General features: G+C 36.2%; 1 non-coding gene across 1 annotated transcript; it reads left to right on the forward strand.

Annotated features, from left to right (window-relative positions):
* The first annotated feature begins 11,597 nt into the window (after positions 1–11,597).
* Positions 11,598–11,705, forward strand: LOC114206885 (U6 spliceosomal RNA). The gene has a single exon (XR_003608743.1). It is a non-coding gene; the product is annotated as a U6 spliceosomal RNA (small nuclear RNA).
* The last annotated feature ends 8,865 nt before the right edge of the window (positions 11,706–20,570 follow it).

Below are 20,570 nucleotides of genomic sequence, written 5' to 3' on the forward strand. Positions count from 1 at the left end.
AGATTTTATTTATTTATTTGACAGAGAAAGACACAGCAAGAGAGGGAACACACAAGCAGGGGGAGTGGGAGAGAGAGAAGCAGGCTTCCCACTGAGCAGGGAGCCTGATGCCGGGCTCGATCCCAGGACTCTGGGATCATGACCTGAGCTGAAGGCAGACGTTTAACCATCTGAGCCACCCAGGTGCCCCAAGGAAACTAATTTTTAATTTTATTTTTAAATTATACACTCACACATGACTAATAGCTAACATATTGTATAGAAGATACAAATATTACTGATATAAATAGTAGAATAGGATATCACCTTTTGAAATTGAAGAATAATATAAAATAAAATGCATCAATCTTATTTGACAAATTTGAAAGTTGAATATTCCCATAAAACTACCACCCAAAACAAGATATAAAATTTTCCATCAGCTCAAAACATTCTTTCTGTGCTTTTCAAGTCAATTCACCTCCCACTTCTGAGAGCACCCACATTCTCTAATTTTTTATATAAACAGATTCTTACAGTATTTTTCTTTTCTATCTGGCTTTTTTCATATAACAAAATAGTTGATGTTCATGCATATTTTTTAATTTTTTTATTGTTGTGTTAATCACCATATATTACATCATTAGTTTTTGATGGATGTTCATGCATATTATTGTATGTCAATTCCATGATATGGATAGACTATAGTTTGTTTATCTACTTTCTTATTGATGGATATTCTGTTGTTTCTGGTTTGGGACCATTATACAAATACTATTTATAACCTGGAAGGGAAATGTCAGATTTGACCATTTCTACTGCAAGTTTCAGAATACTCCAAATGGCCTGGCTTGTGTGATTGAACTATCTAGGGAAAATATGGTTTCAGATGCTACTTGACATAGGTGTTCATACAGCGCCATTAATACCTAACTTCTCGTTGTCCATCTTAGCTCTTCTTCCTATTCCATTTAGGGCCTAGCATCATGGTGGCAAAACAGCTGCAACCACGAGAGCCTCACATCCTTATAAACATAACTAACTCCTTGAGAGGATATATAATATAAATATAATTCTATAAGAGATAATTATAGAATAGCTTTTATGAAAGCCAGATCTATCTCCCAAAATGTAGGTAAAACCATCTAGATTTCATGGGCATAATGTGGTAGGTTATTTGGTTGCCAAAGGAGGACTGTTTTTTGAAGAAAAATTTGGGAAGACAGAGACAAGATATATAATCTAGTGGTTTAGATGTTGGACTTTGGACTAAGATTGTAAATAGGAGCAATATCACAATCAGATATATGATTATTAGATGACATAATGTATGCCAATGCTAGCACAGTGCCTGTTATATAAAAATATGCATTATCATTATTAAATATGTTCAATGAGTTTCTTCTATATATGGAGATTTAGAGATCATGAAGAATTTTTATTTCATATTTGAGGATTTGAAATGGCTGGAGCTAACTTTGTTTAAGCTCATACACTAATAAATTACTGAACCAGAGTAAGACCATTCCCCATTTTTTTCTGTCCATTCTTGAAACATTCTTTCAAGTGCTGACCTATTATCTTTACCTACTCTTTTTCTTTGAGACTTAAAAAAGAATTGTATTTACAAATAGACAAGCAGAATTAACTCTCCCTGAGTGATCCTCACAGGGATGCAGTGTCAGTATCAGGAAACAGTCCAGTCTTGAAAGAAACAATTGGATTATTTGGCCATTTTTACCTCTTTCATTGTTTTGTTTACCTTTTCTCTCTCCTTACTCTGTTCATTCCTCCATTAATTCTCAGTTCTCTATATGGAATCTTCCTCATGGTGATGCTAACTTCCTAAATAGTGATTCTCACCATTTAGCTTACACAAGAGTCTACTGTTGTAGCCAAGAAGGTGCTCCTGAGGAGTGAAGAGATCAGTGAACACCAACCACATCTGTACCACTGAGGAGATTGCTAACCCTGTCCAGAGGTGGACATGCTAACTGCATCAGCATTATCTTTCTTCTCATTACCGTCTTCTCCATTCCCACATCCTCCCACAGAGAACAGAGTACCTGGTGTTGTGTCAATGAATTCCTAAGGCTAGTCGAAAGGAATGTAAGGGAAACTGAAGGTAAGAATAAATTAAAGAAGAGAAATGTAAAACAGCAACTGCCATGCCTCAGATACACTGACTTCAATTTCTGCAGTTCCTTGGGCCTGCTATGTTTATAGTGTGGCTTTTACTGTCCTGGGAGTTACCTTAAACTGAAGAAACAGAAAACCGTATAGAAGATTTGTTTGATTCCTAGCAAAAATTGTCGTCCTGGTGGCAATGGCCAATCTTTCTTCTCAAAGTCTTGTAATGGAGGTTTTTTTTCCTAAAGGGCAAATAGCCCTCCCATCAAGCTGCAAAGAAGGGCAACATCTGGAAGAAGTTGAGAATTCTTGAAATATGAAAGGGATGTGGGGAAAGGAAATGTGGGAAGGAAAGGAAGTAGCATCAGAGAGAACTAGAGATAAAGGTGTGCTAACAGATGAGTTTGGAGAAAATCAAGTAGGAGGGGGGAAAACATGGCAGAAAAGATGAGGGGAAGAAAAGAGTAGGTGAAAGCAGGGGACAAGCCAGAGTTGCTGAAGCTAGAAAAGCCAGACGTATTTATGGTACTAAAAATGGGAAATGGTGACTCTTGCAGTGGAAGTTTGTTTGATCCTACAGTGTACCCTATAACATTAACTGAAAGAATAATCAGTTAAGATGGATGGAAAAATATAAATGAATTGAGGTACAGAGCTAGTAACCAAGACTAGCAAACAATTGGAGTACTTTTGTAAGGAGGCAATGGAAATTCAGTTTATGTTTTTAACATTCACTTGTAAGTATCTGTAATCAGTTCATGTTTTTAATTCAACGGATTGATAAATCTAGTTGTAATTTTGCTTATAGCATGCTAATTGAGCTTTCTTTAAATGGTCCTTTGATTTTGAGGTGTGAATTTGACAGTTCTAACTAAAACTATTTGGAACTGAAATAAACGTGTGTACACTGTTCTGACACTTTGGTCATCATATTTCTGTTCCTTATTGATGCAAAGGGCAAATCATTAACTTAATTTCTATGAAGACTATTATCAATATATTATGGAAGATAATTAGATTATGATCTGATGAGAAAGGTTAGTTATTTTATACTACTGCTAATATAATGTGGATACACTCTTCAGGAAAATGAGAAGCTTATAGCAATGTGGAGCATCATCACTGGGCAATATTATTTTCTTACATAAAAAAGAGTTATATGCTATTTTGAAAAAATATTTTATTTATTTATTTGAGAGACAGAAAGAGAAAGAGAGCAAGTGAGCGAGTGCTGGGGGAGGAGCAGAGGGAGAGGGAGAGAGAGAATCCCACGCAGACTCTGCACTGAGATTGGAGCCTGACTCGGGCTCCATCTCACAACCTTGAGATCATGACCTGAGCCAAAATCAAGAGTTGGATATTCAACTGACTGAGCAAACCAGGTGCCTCTATACACTATTTTTAAATACTTGACACATAGCTTAGGTGGAAATAGTTATGTGTTTTGGCAATCAAATAATCTACCAATATTAGCATTTACATTAAATGTATGGAAACTACTCTTTGGGTATTTGGTATTGCTGATAAAATGTGATCTCAACATTTTAACGTCTACCATTTTCTGCTATTATTTCTAGGATAGATTGCAACACATCCCTCCCTTCCCATTTTGATGTCCTTTAGTTGATTTTTTAGTGATTTCCATATAAGATGATATTTAATGCCTAATAAATATCAATACATTTCCCAAAATAGCTTTTCCATCAACCTCAGTTCAAATTTTCACTTAAAATCGTTTACATGATTATTTACCAGAGACCTATCCACAGGTTCACATTTCTCTTTGTCAAATGTTGATTTAGTGTCATTCCTCCTTGTTATATTATAGGCTATTTATAGTCTGGTCAACTGGTTTCTTGCTTTATTGTTGAAACAGCTTTTCCAGACTTCTTATCCAATCATGGAAATTTATTAACCAAAACCAGAAAACTTTGATGAATCACAGTGTGCATTGCATATATACATTTCACAATAGCTTCTTACTTTGATCAACCTTTGGTTAACCTGTTTGGAGTATTTCACTGAGAGTCATAATAATGAAAGTCAAGCCATCAATCTACCTTAATGCAAGACCCATGCCATAGGGAAAAAGACAAAAATCACTGGTGGAGCTGTTAGAAATTATTTTTAGCTAATTATAAAATTGTTTTCTATACATCTAAAAATAGAGCAATGGTGAATAAATATATAAAAATAATATACACAGGTTTTTTTTTTTTTTTTTTTTTACTATTTCTACTTTCTTTGCAGGTAAAAAAAGCAGTAATATTTGACATCTATTAGTTGATGGGTATTAAAACCCACCCATGATAAAATACTTCTTGGTTTCATGCTTTATTTTCTATCAAATTTTCATTAGTGCTTTCTTAAAATAAATGTCGAATAGCCAGTGTTTCAGGGTTGAGGACCTGCTCTTCATCTCCATATTATGTTTTGGGTCCAGGGGCTGCATGATTAGAACTTGTTAATATTTCCTCTTATTTTATAAATGTTACTTTAAGGAATTCTTTTATACTTAGGTGATGCTTAATATGTAAGAACTCTACCCAAATAAATAACATATTCAGCTTATATGGCTAAAATACAAAATGCTACGTTATTTCCATTGTTGATATATTAAGTTTTCATGTTCCTAGCCTTGAAAAAGTTGTTACTGTATTTGCATAGCTGTTTATCTGTAAGATCTTTTCCCTAAAATTCTCTGGTCACTTATAAATCCTTCTAGATGTTCTTAAAACTGAAGGCTTTATAGACTGTCTGGACCTAAATGACAGAGGTTGAAGGGGAAATTATATTCCACTAAAGTGAAAAGAGATTTATGAAGTGACTTCTCTTTTTGGTGTTGTGAGATATTGAAAATAACTAAAATACTGAACTCATATATAGAGTTAGAAAAGTGGAGAGAACTGGAACAGCATCCATAAATGTGGTATTATATCTGCTGAATATGTGATCGATAATTAAATGAGTGAAAAAGAAAGAAGTGCTATGGAAACAATTATAGGTACAATTTATTGAACAGTTGCTATGTCTATATACAAGAAACTGTATGCAAACACACATATGTACACACACTTACATAAATATAGAGTTAAACCAGTCTACAAAATGACGTGAATTAGATATACTGTCCTATTCTAATGCTTAAGGAATCTGAAATTAAAAAAAAAAAATTCAGGAAATGTGTCCAAGGTCACAAGATAGTATGCCACAGAATTAACATTTAGATCCTGTTCTGTCTGTTACCAAAGCCCAGGATGTTTTAATTCTTAACAAGGGGGGAGGGGGACTACCATAGGACAGTATGTTCAGAAAAACCTTCCTAAAATGAGTGAAATGTTTGTTGGGCTTTTAAGCATTAGCAATATTTGATATATGAAGAGATAGAAGATTATTAAGAATTGGAACGATAGCAAGCACAATGTATCTAAAGGAATGAAATCATTATAAGAAATTTAAAGTGCAGTTATCAGTTTGGTTGGAATTGTGATGACACATTAGGAACAAAAGCAAATGCAGACAGAAAAGCAAGCACATTGTTCAGGACTTTATAATATTAAGATAAGTAGGTGGAAAACCAAGAAGCCTAATTTAAGTATCCATTGGAAAAAATTAATAAAAATAACTTTAAAACTTATTAATTTTTAAAATGTTTACAGCAATTTTAGGTTCACAGCAAAATTGAGAGGAAGATACAGAAATTTCCCAGATATATCCTGCCCCCATCCATGCATAGTCTCCTATATTTCCAACATCCCCCACCAGAGTGGTACATTTGTTACAAATGATGAACCCACACTGTTAAATCATAATCACCTTTCATTCATGTAGTCAATGTAAAAGAAGAATCCCAAGAAAAAATTGGAAGTTAAACCTCAGCCTTTGAAGAGAGAGAATAGGGGATGAAAAAATATGAGATTTTTCAGTGTAAGTAGAAAAAAATGTGATCCAATTCATTCTACTTTTTCTAAGTACCAACTAAGAGTGAGACATTATATTATTAGGTTAATCCTGTCAGATAGAGAAACTGAGAGAAAAAGCACACAGATAGAGAAGTTTAGAGAAAAAGCACAATTTAGACAGGGATGAGTTTGATGTTATGCTATAAAAAAGAATTAGGAATCATTTAATTTGAAGTTTTGTCTGAAATATGGAGATAGAGGTCAATATTTGAAGATTTGAAAATGGTCTTGTTAAGGAGCATAGAATTTAAAGAAGTGATGGCAATGCTTTTCAGGTTGCAGAATATATTCTTTTGAGGGAAGAAAGAGGAGCCAGTGAAGAAGATAAAGACCAATGAGTAAAGCAAAACCAAGAATGTTGAATTTTCATAGAGGAAAGACAGTTTATAAATTATGGAAAATATAACACTAAAGATTCGTTTTAAGTATTTTGGAAAATGAAAGACATATATATATATATGTGTGTGTATATATATATATATATATATATATATATATATATATATTTAAGATTTTCTTTATTTGACAGAGAGACACAGAGAGAACATAAGCAAGGGGAGTGGGAGAGGGAGAAGCAGGCTTCCCACTGAGCAGGGAGCCCAATGAGGGACTCGATCCCAGGACCCTGGGATCATGACCTGAGCCAAAGGCAGATGCTTAACACCTGAGCCACCCAGGCACCCTATAATATATTTTTATAATATCTTTTTTATTTTGTCCTTTGGCTTAAAGAGATTTTGTTGTATTTTTGTTTGCTTCTCAAGCACATATTTTCTCTCTATAAAGTACAGCCTTCAAAAGAAAGTTCAGTTTCCTGTTTAAGATTTCTTTCAAGAGTTCTTACAAAACAAACAAAAAATAATACTTGGCTGTTTAAGAAATAAAAAAATTGAAACAGCAAAGGAAAATAATTTTTACAAAAAAAAATTACATTTTCTAAAACTGTTATGAAAATGTGATCTACTTTTTCTTTATGCAAAGAAATTTAAAAAATGCATGCACTTTTAATCTCTCAGGAATGACACAATAAAAAATTATGATACCACGGATGAATTGCACAGCTCTTATTAATTATGGTAATCTAGGTTAGATAGCAGAACCAACTTTTTTCAAAAATATTCAAAGCACTATTGCCTAAAACAAGTCTTATCGTTTTGAGTTGCTACAATTTTTCATGTACATGACTTACATTATACTAAGAATATATCCAAAGTTTACAAAGAAGTAGGTAATAATCCCAAAATTGATTTGGGACATACCTTCCTTTAAGGAATTTATAGATGATGGTTCTAAAATATGAATTGATTTTAATAACATGACAGATGTAAAATTGAATTGTGTCAAGTCCATTAAAACATTTCTAAGGCCATATTGTTTTCTTGAAAATTGGTATGCACATTTCATATTGCTTTACATACTTTAATTGTATTTGACTCCAATTCCCTGAAAAAATTGTCAAGAATGCTGCCTTAGGTTTTGCAGCATAACTCATAGAAGAGTCCCATTCCATTGATAGTTACTGCCCAGAGAAATTTGATAATTCTGGGTTACATATATATATATATATTTTAAATTTCATATTACATACAGTGACAGTTTATCCTCTGTGTTTATCCCCACAACCTCCTTTCAGAACAGTTTAAAAACAAACCAAAGATATATCTCTACTATTTGGATACCACAGTAATTGTGTTGTAGAAACATGGGAGATGCTGAGTCACTAAGTAGTCCAAAATTGGTATGTTATTGGCTTAAAATTAAGACATCTGGGTGTACTAACTTGGTATAATACATAAAACATAGGGAGTTTTTAGTAGAACCCTGCATCTTACTTAGTAGAATCACATCTTCTTCTTAAGTCATATGATTACAGTGTGAATTAAATATGCAATTAAATATCAAGGACAGGAGACTAGCATCCATGTTTAAATCATAAAAGTATTTGCAAATTATAGCCTAGACATATGGACTATATTTGGTAAAAGTATTGCTAAAGGTTGAATAAACTTGAGGACTTAAAACATACTGATAGGTTACTTTGGATAACCAACTTATACAAATTCATGAGTGATTAAAATTGGGAAACTGTAGTGAGCACAGAGAAATGTTTTTGTAATTCTGGAAATGGCAATGGGTGGATAGATATTTGTAGTGCAACTGATGGTTTCTCTAGAAAAATCTAGGGGCAAAAAAGAAAATACCATGGGCTGTCTGGGGATGATGGCAGAATAGAAGGATCCTAAGCTCACCTCATCTCATGTATACAACTAGACAACACCTACATCAGTGTAAATAACACAGAAAATGACCCAAAGTCTGGCAGAAAGATTGTCCATAGCCAAATGTAGAGAAGAGGCCACATCAAAAAGGGTAGGAAAGATAGAGATATGGTTGCAAGCTAAATCGACCCATGTGACTGGCCCAAGAGAAAAGAAAGAGTCCCTCACACCAGGCACCCCAGGTACAGGGAACCACAAGGGGAAGATGAATTCACATAACATTTGGCTTTGAAAACCAGAAGGGCATAATTTCACAAGTTCTTATGATCAGTGGGCTTAACACCTGGAACTTTAAAAATCAGCAGGCTTGGCTCTAAAAGAACTGGGAGAGTAAGAAAAAACTGAGTCCCTACCCTTAAAGAGCACAACAAATAGCCCCAAAGAGATACAACATAGGAGCAGAAGTTTGAAAAATGTCTGGGGTATTTGGGAAGGAGATTTGTTTATTAATCTTAAAGCATATGCTGGAGGGGTAGGGATCATTGGGAGATTTCTCCAGGAACAAAGGAGCTGGTAGACCTCATTTCCTTTCTCTGCCTGACAGCCTAGATATGCAGACACCTGCAGGAACCAAGATAGCACAAGAGTTTCCACCTAGCTTGATAACAGCACCCCATGCCCATGCTTCTGTGGCTCTGCCCCCTCCAACCCACCTGACTTTGGTTGGAATTTGGGGTGGCTGCCGGTTCCTTCCTGCAGTGGACCAGTGTAGAACTTGGCTATCACTGCATGACTTGTGTTCTCCTGTAGACCCACTCCCTCCAACCCTGCCACGGGAGTTTTCTAAAGTGGTTCCAAGTCCTCTCCCACAGCAGACCTGCTCAAATCTTTCTAACATTGCACCCCACCCCTGCATTTTCCTGAGACCTGACCCTTCCAAATACACCTTTGGCAAGAGTACATCAAAAGCAGTGCCATAAGACTGGCTGTGTGCAAGCAGCTGAGACAGGGGTTAGCACCACCACAAACTGACTCCTGCCCCAGAGATGGGAAGATAACCACATATACCAGTCCCACTTCAGCCCCAGAAGTGGGCTGGAGGAAGATATCTGGTCTCATGGCAGGCCCTGCCTACCAATGAAAGCTTCTCAAGACAGAACAAAGAGAAAGCACCCTGCAATGTGGTACTACTATAGCTCTGGCAAATGCCTAGTCTGTCTCAACACAAGTCTAAGGAGGCCCCACACTGGCCCACTAACAACACAAGGAATAAACCCTGCCCACAACAGGCAAAGAGAACCATTGCAGCTGCCTGGACTAAAGGCAAACACAGCTCAGGTATAACACAAGGGCACATGTGGCACACAGGAGACACCCCTGAAGTGCCAGGTTCTGGTGAACAGGGGACATCACACTTTAGGGCACTAAAGGAACTTTTCTTCATAAGGCCACTACTTTCTTTCTTTCTTTCTTTTTTTTTTTTTTTTTTTTTAAGGCCACTACTTTCAAGAGCAGGAGATGTAGCTGACTTTCTTAACACATAAAAACAGACACAGAATTAGACAAAATGAGGAGACAGAGGAATATGCCCCAAATGAAAGAACAGGACAAAATCAAAGCAAGAGAGCTAAACAAAATACAGATAAAAACTATGCCTGATAGAGACAGTAATGGCCATAAAGATACTCACTAGACTTGAGAAACGAGTGCAGAACATCACTGAAACCCTTAAAAAGTATTAAAAAAACATAAAAAAAAGAAACAGAGATAAAGAACTCAACAGCAGAAATTAAAAATACATTAGAAGAAATAAATAGAAGGCTAGAGGAAATAAAAGAACATATCAGTGACCTGAAAGTGTAATAGAAAGCAATAAAGCTGAACAGGAGAGAGAGAAAAAACTTAAAAATTGAAAGGAGACTTAGGGAACTCAGCAACAGCATCAAGGGTAATAACATTCCCATTGTAGGGATCCGAAAAGAAGAAGAAGAGAGAAAAGGGAGCAGAAAAATGTATGTGAAGAAATAATAGCTACTCCCCAAATCTGGGGAAGGAAACAGAAATCCAGATCCAGGATGCACAGAGAGCCCCTAACAAAACCAACCCAAGGAGGTCCATACCAAGACATCTAGTGAGTAAAATCGCAAAAAGTAGTGATAAAGAGAGAATTTTAAAAGCAGCAAGAGAAAGGAAGAGAGAAAGAAAGCAAGAGAAAGGAAAACTTCTGTATGAGGAAACCCCATAAAGCTATCAATTCAATTTTCAGCAGATAGTTTACAGGCCTGAAGGGAATGGCATGATATATTCACAGTGCTGAAAGAAAAAACAAAACAAAACAAAAAGACTGTAGCTAAGAATACTCTTACCAGCAAACCGTCATTCAGATTAGGAAAGATAGTTTCCCAAAGTTAAAGGAATTCATGACCACTAAACCAGCCCTACAAGAAATGTTAAAGGGGACTCTTTGAGTGGAAATAAAACACCATAAATAAGAGTAAGAAAAGTACAAAGAACCAAAGCAGTAAAATAAATATATCTATAAAAATTCAGTCAAAGGATTCATAAAATAAAAGGATGTAAAGAATAAAAAAGATGTGAGATATATATTCTTTACATCCTTTTATATAATATATATACATACATATATATGTATATAGATATATAATATATCAATATATAATAGAATATTACTCACCCATACAAATGAATGCAATTTTGCCATTTGCAACAACATGGCTGGACTAGAAAGTATTATGCTATATTATGCTAAGCAAAATAAGTCAGTCAGAGAAAGGTAAATGCCATATGATTTCACTTATGTGTGGGATTTAAGAAACCAAAACAAACAAAAGACAAAAAGATAAAGAGAGAGACAAACCAAGAAATAGACTCTTAACTATAGAGAACAAACTGATGGTTACAAGAGAGGAGGTGGGTGGAGGGATGGGTCAAATAGGTGATGGGGATTAAGGAGTGTATTTGTTGTGATGAGCACTAGGTGTTGTATGGAAGTGTGGGTTCACTATAGTTACACCTGAAACTAATATTGCACAGTATGTTAACTAACTGGAATTTAAATAAAAACTTAAAAAACAAACAAACAAGGAAATAGTGGCTTTTAAAGACACATTAGGCCAGATGGATCTAACAGAATAGAACATTCCAGCAGAATACACAATCTTTTAAAGGGCACATAGAACATTTTCTAGAATAGATCACATATTAGGACACAAAAAAGGCCTCAAAATTTAAAAAAATTCTGAAGTCATTCCATGCATCTCTACCAATCATGATGCAAGAAACTAGACTGCTCACTTTGGTAGCACATATACTAAAATTGGAATGATACAGAGGAGATTTAGCATGGCCCCTGCATAGGGATGACACAATGCTATGAAACTAGAAATCAACCATAAGAAAAAAATGTGGAAAGCACACATATACGTGGAGATTAAATAATACTAAACAATGAATGGGTCAACCAAGAAATCAAAGAGAAAATAAAAAATATATGGAGACCAATGAAAATGAAAACACAATGCTCAACATCTTTCAGATGCAGCAAAAGTTGATCTAAGAGGGAAAATTATAGCAATGAAGGCCTACTTCAAGAAGCAAGAAAAATCTCAAATAAACAATCTAACCTCACACCTAAAAGACTAGCAAAGAACAGACCCCAAAACCAATAGAAGGAAATAATAAAGATTAGAGAAGAAGTAAACTAGAAACTAAGGAAACAATAGAACAGATCAGTGAAACTAAGATATAGTTCTTTGAAAGGATGAACAGAGTTGATAAATCTTTAGCCAGACTCCTAAGGAGAGACAGAGAGAGAGAGAGAGAGAAATAGAGACAGAGAGAGAAAAGATCAAAATATACAAAATCAGAAATTAGAGAGAAGAAATAACAGCCAATACCACAGAAGTACAAAGGATTATAAAAGAATATTATAGAGGGAGGAGGAGCCAGATGGCAGAGGAGTAGGAGACCTAAATTTCGTCTGGTCCCAGGAATTCAGCAAGATAGGGCTCAAGCCATTCTGAACACCTACAAACTCAACAGGAGATTGAAAAAAAGAATAGCAGCAACTCTATGAACAGAAAAGCGACCACTTTCTGGAAGGTAGGATGTGCAGAGAAGTGAATCCGAGGCGATATACGGGAAGATAGACGCGGGGGGAGGGGACCTCCATCAGCCGCTACTGGCAAGTGATAGAGCAGCAGAGCACAAAATCGGAACTTTTAGAAGTCAGTTCCACTGAGGGACGTCACTCCAGTGGCTAAGTGGGGAGTGAAACCCTCTCTGGGACAGTGTGGTCTCCAGACCCTCGGGGTCACAGAAAGACCGGGGGTGCCTGAGTGCGGCAGAGCTCCCAGGTATCAGAGTGGGGAAGCTGGCTGCAAAGATGGAGCTGAGGAGTGGGCTTTCAGCTAGGGGTTGCCATAAACTGTGATCCATGGAAGAGTTGGGCCACTGCTCTTCCAGTAGAGACCCAACAAGTGGCAGGTCCGGGGAGACTCCCCTTTCTCCCCCGGGGGAGGAACAGTGTGGGAGCTGGCCACAGGAATCTGCTGGGTTTGGAGACTCCACACGGGGTCATATGCCAGAGATAGAAATGCTCGGTCACAGGCCGGATGAAAACAGAGTGGGTCCGGAGACTGGGGAGATAGGAGTGACTGACTGCTTTTCTCTGGGGGCTCACTGAGGAGTAGGGCCCCAAGTTCTCAGCAACTCCGGGCAGAGATTGGGAGGCCACCAATTTCATTCTCGCCCTCCAAAGCTGTACGGAAATCTTGCAGGGAAGAAAAGCTACCAAGAGCAAACCCGAGCTGATTACCTAGCCTGGCCCCAGACAAGGGCAGTACAATTTTGGCTCGGGCAAAGACATTTGAGAATCACTGCAACAGACCCCTCCCCCAGAAGATCAGCAAGAACAGCCAGCCAAGACCAAGTTTACCAATCAATGAGAACGGCAGAACTCTGACACTAGGGGAATACAGCACATAGAATTCATGGCTTTTTCCCCCATGATTCTTTAGTCATTCAAAGTTAATTTTTTAAATTTTCTTTCTTTTTTCTTTTTCTATATTTTTTGAATTTTTCTTTCTCCCTTTTACAACCAACATCTTATCTTACCAATTCCTTTTTAAAGATCTTTTTTAATTTTCATTTTTAGAGTCATATTCTATCCTTTCATTGTAGTTAACCTTATTTTTGGTATATATATAAGTTGTTCTCTCTTCAAAATTTTGGGATACAGTTTCTTCTAACAGACCAAAAATACCCTAAATCTCCAGTGTATGGCTTTGTTCTAGTCTCCTGCCTGATCACATTCTCTCCCTTTTTATTTTTAATTTTTTTTCTTTCTTTTTTTAACCAACTTCTTATCAATTCCATTTATAAAATCTTTTATAATTTTCATCTTTACAGTCATATTCCATCCTTTCATCGTACTTACCCTTATTTTTGTACATATATAAGTTTTTCTTTCTTTAAAATTTTGGGAGGCAGTTTCTCCTAACAGACCAAAATACACCCAGAATCTAGTGTGTGGCCCTGATCATTTCACCAGCCTGATCATAGTCTTTTTATTTTTCTTTCCCTTTCTTTTCCCTCTGGTTTTGGGTCTTTTATGATTTGTTTAGTATATATTTTTCTGGGGTCATTGTTACCGTGTTAGCATTTTGTTCTCTCATTCATCTATTCTCCTCTGGACAAAATGACAAGATGGAAAAACTCACCTCAAAAAAAAAAAAAAAAGAACAAGAGGCAGTACCGACTATAGGGACCTAATCAATACAGACATAAGTAAGATGTTTGAACTATAGTTCAGAATGACAATTATAAAGATACTAGCCGGGCTTGAAAAAAGCATGGAAGATACTAGAGATTCCCTTTCTGGAGAAATAAAAGAACTAAAATCTAACCAAGTCAAAATCAAAAAGGCTATTAATGAAGTAAAATAAGAAAAGGGAGACCCTAACTGCTAGGATAAATGAGGCAGAAGAGAGAATGAGTGATATAGAAGACCAAATGATGGAGAATAAGGATGCTGAGAAAGAGATAAACAACTACTGGATCAGAAGGGGAGAATTTGAGAGATAAGTGATACCATAAGGTGACACAACATTAGAATAACTGGGATCCCAAAAGTAGAAGAAAGAGAGAGGGGCATAAGGTATACTGGAGCATATTATAGCAGAGAACTTCCCTAATTTGGGGAAGGAAACAGGTATCAAAATCTAGGAAGCACAGAGAACCCCCTCAAAATCAATAAAAATAGGTCAATACCCCAACATCTAATAGTAAAACAACTCTCAGAGACAAAGAGAAAATCCTGAAAGCAGCTTGGGACAAGAGGTCTGTAACCTACAATGGTAGAACATTAGATTGGCAGCCGACCTATCCACAGAGACGTGGTGGGCCAGAGAGGACTGGCATGATATATTCAGAGCACTAAATGAGAAAAATATGCAACCAAGAATATTATCTCCAGCTAGGCTGTCACTGAAAATAGAAGGAGAGAGAAAAAGGTTCCCAGACAAACAAAAACTGAAAGAATTTACAAACACCAACAATCCCTAAAAGAATATTGGAAGGTGGTCCTCTAAGCAAAGAAAGAGTCTGAAAGTAACAGAACAGAAAGGAATAGAGACAATATACAGTAACAGTAACCTTACAGGCAATACAATGGCACTAAATTCATATCGTTCAATAGTTACCCTGAATCTAAATGGGCTAAATGTCCCAATCAAAAGACACAGTATAAAAACCCAAAAACAAAAGGCAACAAGACCCATCAATATGCTGTCTGCAAGAGACTCATTTTAGACCCAAAGTCACCTTTAGATTGAAAGTGAGGGGGTGGAAAAGAATTTACCATGCTAATGGACACCAAAAGAAAGCTGGGGTGGCAATCCTTATATCAGACAAATTAGATTTTGAACCAAAGAGTAGAATAAGAGATGAGGAAGGACACTGTATCCTATGTAAAGGGTCTATCCAACAAGAAGATCTAACAATTGTAAATATCTAAGCCCCTAACATGGGAGCAGCCAATTATATAAGCCAATTAATAACAAAATCAAAGAAACACATCGACAACAATACAATAATCATAGGGGACTTGAACAGTCCCCTCACTGAAATGGACAGATTATCTAAGCAAAAGATCAACAAGGAAACAAAGGCTTTAAATGTCACACTGGACCAAATGGACTTCACAAATATATTCAGAACATTCCATCCCAAAGCAACAGAATACACATTCTTCTCTAGTGCCCATGGAACATTCTCCAGAACAGATCACATCCTAGTTCACAAATCAGGTCTCAACCAGTACCAAAAGACTGAAATCATTCCCTGCATATTTTTAGACTACAATGCTTTGAAACTAGAACTTAATCACAAGAGGAGAGTCAGAAAGAACTCAAATACATGGAGGCTAAAGAGCATCCTACTAAAGAATGCATAGTCAACCAGGAAATCAAAGAAGAATTTAAACAATTCATGGAAACAAATGAAAATGAAAACACAACTGTTCAAAATCCTTATGATGCAGCAAAGGTAGTCCTAAGAGGAAAGTATATAGCAATACAAGCCTTTCTCAAGAAACAAGAAAGGTCTCAAATATACAACCTAACCCTACACCTAAAGAAGCTGGAGAAAGAACAACAAATAAAGCTAAACCCAGGAGGAGAAGAGAAATAATAATCAGAGCAGAAATCAATGAAATAGAAACCAAAAGAACAGTAGACTACATCAATGAAACTAGGAGCTGGTTCTTTGAAAGAATTAATAAGATTGATAAACCCTTGGCCAGACTTAAAAAGAAAAGAGAAAGGATCCAAATAAATAAAATCATGAATGAAAGAGGAGAGATCACACCAACACCAAAGAAATACAAACAATTATAAGAACACATTATGAGCTACTATATGCCAGCAAATTAGATAATCTGGAAGAAATGGATGCATTCCTAGAGATGTATAAACTACCAAAACTGAACCAGGAAGAAAGAGAAAACCTGAACAGACCTATAACCACTAAGGAAATTGAAGCAGTCATCAAAAATCTCCAACAAACAAGAGCTCAGGGCCAGATGGCTTCCCAGGGGAATTCTACCAAACATTTAAAGAAGAATTCCTACCTATTCTTCTGAAGCTGTTCCAAAAAATAGAAATGGAAGGAAAACATCCAAACTCATTTTAGGAGGCCACCATTACCTATTACCTTGATCCCCAAACCAGACAAAGACCCGATCAAAAAGGAGAATTACAGACCAATATCTTTGATGAAGATGGATACAAAAATCCTCACCAAATACCACCCAATAGAATCCAACAGTACATTAAAAGGATTATTCACCATGACCAAGTGGGATTTATACCTGGGCTGCATGGTTGGTTCAATATGTGCAAATCAAACCATGTGATATAATACATTAATAAAAGAAAGAACAAGAACCATATGATCCTCTCAATAGATGCAGAAAAAGCATTTGACAAAGTACAGCATCCTTTCTTGATTAAAACTCTTTAGAGTATAGGGATAGAGGGTACATACCTCAATATCATAAAAGCTATCTATGAAAAAAATCTGAGGGCTTTTCCCCTAACGTCAGGAACATGGCAGAGATGTCCACTATCACCACTGCTATTCAACATAGTGCTAGAAGTCCTACCCTCAGCAATCATACAACAAAAAGAAATAAAAAGTATCTGAAATGGAAAAGAAGTCAAACTCTCACTGTTTGCAGATGATAGGATACTTTATGTGGAAAACCCAAAAGACTCCACCCCAAAACTGCTTGAACTCATACAGGAATTCAGTAAATTGGCAGGATATAAAATCAATCCACAGAAATCAGTGGCATTTCTATACACCAACAACAAGACAGAAGGAAGAGAAATTAAGGAGTCAGTCCCATTTACAATTGCACCCAAAACCATAAGATACCTAGGAATAAATCTAAACAAAGAGGCAAAGAATCTGTACTCAGAAAATTATAAAATACTCCAGAAAGAAATTGAGGAAGACACAAAGAAATGGACAAAAGTTCCATGCTCATGGATTTGAAGAACAAATATTGTGAAGATGTCAATGCTACCTAGAGCATTCTACACATGTAATGCAATCCCTATCAAAATACTATCCACTTTTTTCAAAGAAATGGAACAAATAATCCTAAAATTTGTATGGAACCAGAAAAGACTCTGAATAGCCAGAGGAATGTTGGAAAAGAAAGGCAAAGCTGGTGGCATCACAATTCTGGACTTCAAGCTCTATTACAAAGCTGTAATTATTAAGACAGTATGGTACTGGCACAAAAACAGACACATAGATCAATGAAACAGAATAGAGAGCCCAGAAATGGACCCTCATCTCTATGGCCAACTAATTATTGACAAATCAGGAAAGAATGTCCAATGGAGAAAAGACAGTGTTTTCAACACATCGTGTTGGGAAAATTGGACAGCCACGTGCAGAAGAATGAAACTGGACCATTTCCTTACACTACACACAAAAATAGAATCAAAATGGATGAAAGACCTCAGTGTGAGACAGGCATCCATCAAAATCCTCGAGGAGAATATAGGCAGCAACCTCTTCCACCTCAGCTGTAGCAACTTCTTCTTAGACACATCGCCAAAAGCAAGGGAAGCAAGGGCAAAAATGAACTATTGGGACTTCATCAAGATAAAAATCTTTTGCACAGCAAAGGTGACAGTCAAAAAAACCAAAAGAAAACTGACAGAATGGGAGAAGATATTTGCAAATGACATATCAGATAAAGGGTTAGTATCCAAAATCTATAAAGAACTTATCAAACTCAACACCCCAAGAACAAATAATCCAATCAAGAAATGGGCAGAAGACATGAACAGACATTCTGCAAAGAAGACATCCAAATGGCCAACAGACACATGAAAGAGTTTTCAACATCCCTGAGCATCAGGGAAATACAAACCAAAACCTCAATGAGATACCACCTCTCACCAGTCAGAATGGCTAAAATTAACGAGTCAGGAAATGACAGATGTTGGCGGGGATGCGGAGAAAGGGGAACCCTCCTACATTGTTGGTGGGAATGCAAGGTAATGCAGCCACTCTGGAGAACAGTATGGAGGCTCCTCAAAAAGTTGAAAATAGAGCTATCCTATGACCCAGCAATTGAACTACTGGGTATTTACCCCAAAGATACAAATGTACTGATCCGAAGGGGTATGTGCACCCCAATGTTTATAGCAGCAATGTCCACAATAGCCAAACTATGGAAAGAGCCAAGATGTCCATCAACAGATGACTGGATAAAGAAGATGTGGTATATATACAATGGAATAGTATGCAGCTATCAAAAAAAATGAAATCTTGCCATTTGCAAAAACATGAATGGAACTAGAAGGTATTATGCTAAGTGAAATAAGTCAATCAGAAAAATACAAGTATCATATGATATCACTGATATGAGGAATTTGAGAAACAAGACAGAGGATCATAGGGGAAGGGAAGAAAAAAAATGAAACAAGATGAAACCAGAGTGGAGATATACCATAAGAGACTCTTAATCTCAGGAAACAAACTGAAGGTTGCTTGAGTGGTGGGGGGGTGCGGGGTGGGAGGGATGGGGTGGCTGGGTGATGGGCACTGGGGAGGGAATGTGCTATGGTGAGCACTGTGAATTGTGTAAGACTGATGAATCTCACACCTGTACCTCTGAAACAAATAATACATTATATGTTAAAAAAAAAGTTAGTAGGAAGTGAAAAATGAAGGGGGAGAAATCAGAGGGGAAGATGAACCATGAGAGACTATGGATTCTGAAAAACAAACTTAGGGTTTTAGAGAGGAGGGGGGTGGGTGGATGGGTTAGCCCAGTGATGGGTATTAAGGAGGGCACATATTGTATGGATCATTGAGTGTTATACACAAACAATGAATCATTGAACACTGAATCAAAAACTAATGATGTAATGTATGGTGACTAACATAACATAATAAAATAAAATTTAAAAATAAAAATAAAAAGCCCCCCAAAAGAATATTATAAACATTATATTACAAATAATTGGACAACACAGAACAAACGGGTAAATTCTTAGGAACCTATAAATTTTCAAAACTGTATCAGAAAAAAATAGAAAATTTGAACAGACCAGTAATCAGTAATTGAATCAGTAATAAAAAAAAATCTACCAAGAAACAAAATCCAAGAGGAAGCTTCACAGGTGAATTCTACCACACATTTAAAAAGGAGTTAATACAAATTCTTATCAAACTACTCCAAAAATAGAAGAGGAAGGAAAACTTTCAAGTTCATTTTATAAGGCCAGCATTATCTGGGTACCAAAACCAGGTAAAGACACTACCAAAAAAAGAGAACTGCAGGCCAGTATCTCTGATGAACATAGATGCAAAAATCCTCAACAAAATATTAGCAAAATGGATCCAACAATACATTAAAAAATAATTTACCACAATCAAGTGGGATTTATTCCTGGGATGCAAGAGTGGTTCAATATTCACAAATCAATCAATCTGATACATAACTACATAACATCAATAGGAAAAAAGATAAAAACACTATGATCATTTCTATAGATGCAGAAAATGCATTTAACAAAGTACAACATCCATACATGATAATAACCCTCAACAAAGTATGCTTAGAGGGAACATATCTCAACATAATAAAGGTCAAAATGAAAAACCCATAGCTAATACATCAATGGTGAAAAACTGAGAACTTCTTCCCTAAGATCAGGAGTAGGACAACGATGTCCACTTTTATGACCTCTATCCAACGTAGTACTGGAAGTCCTAGAAACAGCATTCAGACAAGAGAAATAAATAAAAGGCATTCAAATTGTTAAGGAAGAAATAAAACTTGCACTATTTACAAAATAATGTGATACTATACATGGAAAACCTTAAAGTCTCCACCAAAAAACTATCAGAACTTATATATGAATTCAGTAAAGTTGCAAAGTAAGAAGTTAATATACAAAAATGGGTTGCATTTCTATACATTAATAATGAAGTAGTAGAAAGAGAAATTAAGAAAACAATCCCATTTACAATTGCAGAAAAAGAATAAAATACCTAGGAATAAACGTAACCAAGGAGGTGAAAGACTCATACTCTGAAAACTATAAAACATTAAAGAAAGAGATTGAAGATAGCACAAACAAATGGAATGATATTCCATGCTCATGGATTGAAGAACAAATATTGTTAAAATGTCCATACTACCTAAAACAATCTACATATTTAACACAAT

The sequence above is a fragment of the Eumetopias jubatus genome, unplaced genomic scaffold (assembly GCF_037043125.1).
Source record: "Eumetopias jubatus isolate StellerSeaLion01/CBP00866 unplaced genomic scaffold, mEumJub1_p1.0 scaffold_2, whole genome shotgun sequence".
Taxonomy (NCBI): Eukaryota; Metazoa; Chordata; class Mammalia; order Carnivora; family Otariidae; genus Eumetopias; species Eumetopias jubatus.